Here is a 4,188-nt window from a genome sequence, read left to right on the forward strand (position 1 = left end):
GGACATCTAGGTTGTTTCCAGGTTCTGGCTATGACAAACAATGCTGCTATGAACATAGTTGAGCAAAAGTCCCTGTGGAATGATTGAGCATCCTTTGGGAATATGCCTAAGAGTGGTATTTCTGGGTCTTGAGGTAGATTCATTTCCAATTTTCTAAGAAATTGCCATACTGATTTCCAAAGTGGCTGTACAAGTTTGCACTCCTACCAGCAATGGAGGAGGGTTCCCCTTACTCCACAGCCTCTCCAGCACAAGCTATCATCAGTGTTTTTGATTTTGGCTATTCTGAACTGTGTAAGATGATTTCTCAGAGTTTTTTTTATTTCATTGAGATATTCATTTTTCTCTGCTCCCCTCTCTGCATCTCCCCTCCCCTTTAGCTCTTTCCCATGGTCTCCATGGTCCCAATTTACTCAGGAGATTTTTTTCCCCCTACTTCCCATGTATAATAGATCTCTGTGTGTCTCTCTTAGGGTCCTCATCGTTGTCTAGGTTCTCTGGAATTGTGATTTGTAGGTTGGGTTTCTTTGCTTTATGTTTAAAAAACCACTTATGAGTGAGTACATATAATAATTGTCTTTCTGGGTCTGAGTTACTTCACTCAATATGATATTTCCTAGTTCCATCCATTTGCCTGCAAATTTCAAGATGTCATTATTTTTTTCTGCTGTGTAGTACTCCATTGTGTAAAGGTACATTTTCCTTATCCATTCTTCAGTCAAGGGGAATTAGGTTGTTTCTGGGTAAGGTAAGTAGTAAATCTGAAAGTCCTCCTTCATGGTGACAAGTCCAAGGAGACCAGCTACCAGAGCATGAGAGAACAAAGCTACTGAGCCCACTGCATCCAGGATAGCTCTCTGGGCACCCTACACATGTCACACGGAGGGCATTATACAATGATCTAGGTTCTCTGGCCTGTAGCTCCATGGAAGGAGGCTTGCCCATCATACCTTAAGCTCTGAGTTCAATCCCTACCACAGCAATACAAATACAGCAAACTGAAGCAAAATGTCCAAGTTGGTGATTAAATAATAAAATGTTGAAGTATAAAAGTCATAATGTAGTCTCTCTCTCACATACACACCCACCAAAAAATCCAACAACAACAACAACAACAACAACAACAACAACAACAACAAAACACCTGAAAGCAAAAAATTGTTCATAGTCTTTCTGTTTGAATGTTGGGGAAATTCCATATCCTTGTTTACTTCTCCATAGTGCTCGATCCCTTAAAAGTTATGCGCACATGCGGCTTCTACAATATAAAAGAAATGGTTGCACAAAACAGAGAGGAACCGATGTAACTCCTTTAACAATAAAGATGTTTGAGAGATTTTCTTGTTTCTATGCCTACACTGCGGAATGTAATTTGGAAGCATTGCCTTGCTAGTGTATAACTAGATGATATATTTAAGTGTTTTGTCACTGTGAGCTTTGGTAGTTAAGGTAGGATCCTAGTTGGCCCTGTGGCTGTGGCAAAACACTGGTCAGAAGCAGCTGACGAAGGAAACAGTTTATGTCATCTTACAGCTCATAGTCCATTGTTGAGGGAAGTCAAAACAGGAACGTGGAGCAAGAGTTTGAAGCAGAAGCTGAAGGAGAGGTCATGGAGGGATCAACACTGCTTATCTTGACTTGCTGTCCATGGCTTTCTTATACAGCCCAGGACCACCCACCCAGGGGTGGGACTGTTGACGGTGGGATGAACCCTCCTACATCAATCATGAAGCAAGAAAATTCCCTCACAGGCCAGTGTCATGGAGAAAAAGTCCTCAATTGAGGTTCCCCCTTTCCAGGTGACTCTAAGTTGTACCAAGTTGACAAACACTAACCTGGACATGTGGCTTTAGCATAAGCTAAGATGGTCTTTCCTTTTTCTTTCCGGTGCTGGGGAGGGAACCCAGATCCTTGTGCATGGCAGGCAAGTGCTCCATCACTGAGTCACATCCCTAGCTTTAATATCAAATTTAATGGCAGCATAATTTTTCACGAATCGACCGTAATTAGTCTAACCAACAACCCATTTTCAGACAGTTCCATGGTTTCTTATTCTAGCACAGACAGTGTTGTGATGAATGTTCGTACAGCAGAATGCTGTTGTCTTCACAATTACTTCACGAAGTTCTTAAAAGGAATTACAAAATTTCTATTAGATGAGATTGCTGCTTTAATTCATGCAATAAAGCACACATCTGTCCAACGTTTCCTAATTAGCTCAGGTGAGTCTGGAAAAGAAACCTTACTCTTTAACTCCAAGTCATACCCCTCAGCTACATAACTACTCAAGACCTCTGTAGACCAAATGGCTATGCTTATTTGCTCGCTAAGAAGATTTGAATAACTAGGCTATGAAAGGGGTCCACTCCAAACTAGCTCATATAACAGGAAGTGCGCTGATACCGAATCGTCAGAATTTTACGGCCACACAATGAGGGCCTTATGCTTCTCGATGACTTCCTCTCTGCACCCCAGAGGTTCTGTTCAGTTTTTTTTGCCAGTTCTTCTCTATGCCAGACTACTGATAGCAAGAACTTAGACAATAGCTAGCTTGGGCCAATGAGATGGCTCAGTGGGTTAAGGTGCTTGCTGCCAAGCATGACCCCCTGAGTTTGACTCCTGGGGTCCACACAGCACAAGCACCTGCAAGTTGTCCTCCGACCTTCATATTTAGGCTGTGGCACACACATGGCTTCTCATCACCCCCCTCCTCTGAACAAATCAATAAATCACGAAATAAGTAAATGTCATGAAAAGGGTCTATTTTGGAATCTGTGTATGTTTTAATAGAGTATTTATCAAAGTCAGAGTATTTTCCAAAGGGTCTCCCATTGAATGTGTGAAGGCTTCTTAAGGTATTTCAAACAGACATATATGTGTGTGTGTGTGTGTGCGCGTGCGCGTGTGTGTGTGTGTGCGTGTGTATGTATGTGTATGGTGTTTGAACTTATTGATTTTCTTATGGATTCAGTTATTTGATGCACAATTTTAAATACTTTGCTTATCTTTATTGTGCAAGTAATGTGGCAGAGACATTCACTTTTTCAATTATTGATATTCTTGGATTTTTAAGTACTTGATCTTTCCTTTCAAAAACTATCTTTGCAAAATGTTTCATGAGTCACCAGTTGAAAAGCAGCATCACCATGAAATTCGGTGTTAAAAATGGTTGTTATCAGTGAAAACACCATCAATGCATGTGTTCTATGGGCTCCAGGGGGGCTCCCTAGCAGCACTGCCCAACCTGTGGGAGCTCAGCAACTGAACCCCCTCCCCTGGGGAGGGGGCATTGCCTCTGTCCCCGGTCCTGTTCCAACCCAGGGGAGTGAGATCGTTTCTCCTGCTTGGTCAGGAACCCCTTCTACCAAGGATGATTTTAGAAGTAGATCGTCAGACACAAACCATCCTTTGGAAACACCTGTGTCATTTTGCTTTTTCACTGGTGTCTAACCCTACACATGGCACCTGCTCTATGTGCTCCTTGTTATGATTCAAACAATTCCTATGGAGTAGAAGCAAAAAGTTGAAAAAATTTCCTTTGTTTCGTCAACTGTTTTTGTCAGGAGAAATCTCTGTTACCGATGTATGTGACTTCCCAGTTAGTTCCAGGCCTGCCCAGTGTCCCCAGTTCCTTTCCTGGTGACCAAGTAGTGACAGAAGGGATGGAAGGTTTATTCAGGGGATACAGTCTGTCTTGGCGGAGGATCCACAGTGATCGGTTCAGTCCCTGGTGGCAGGAACATGTGACCAGTGCTTGTTCTGTGGCCAGGAAGCAGGCTGTAAGCCAAGAGTAGACATAGCCCTTTAAAGATGTCCCCCCTTCCTACGCTCTCAGAGTCCCTCAACACTCCCAGACTGCACCACCAGCTGAGGACCAAGAATGCAAACTCATGACCTACAAACTACAGCAAATTCAGAAGATATGAAGAAAAATGTCTACCCTCGTCTCCACGGCTTTAATACGACACAGACAGGTATACGGTGCATGCACTGTGTTGTGACCTGCTTTTCTCCCGGCATGTTCATTATTGACAGCTTGCCACACAGGTGTGTCAGTACATAGGCTTTTCTTTTCTTTTTCTTTAAAAATTATGAGTTAAAGCCGGGCGGTGGTGGCGCACACCTGTAATCCCAGCACTCGGGAGGCAGAGGCAGGCGGATCTCTGTGAGTTTGAGGCCAGCCTGGTC

This window comes from Microtus ochrogaster, chromosome 6 (genome assembly GCF_000317375.1).
Source record: "Microtus ochrogaster isolate Prairie Vole_2 chromosome 6, MicOch1.0, whole genome shotgun sequence".
In the NCBI taxonomy this organism is placed as follows: Eukaryota; Metazoa; Chordata; class Mammalia; order Rodentia; family Cricetidae; genus Microtus; species Microtus ochrogaster.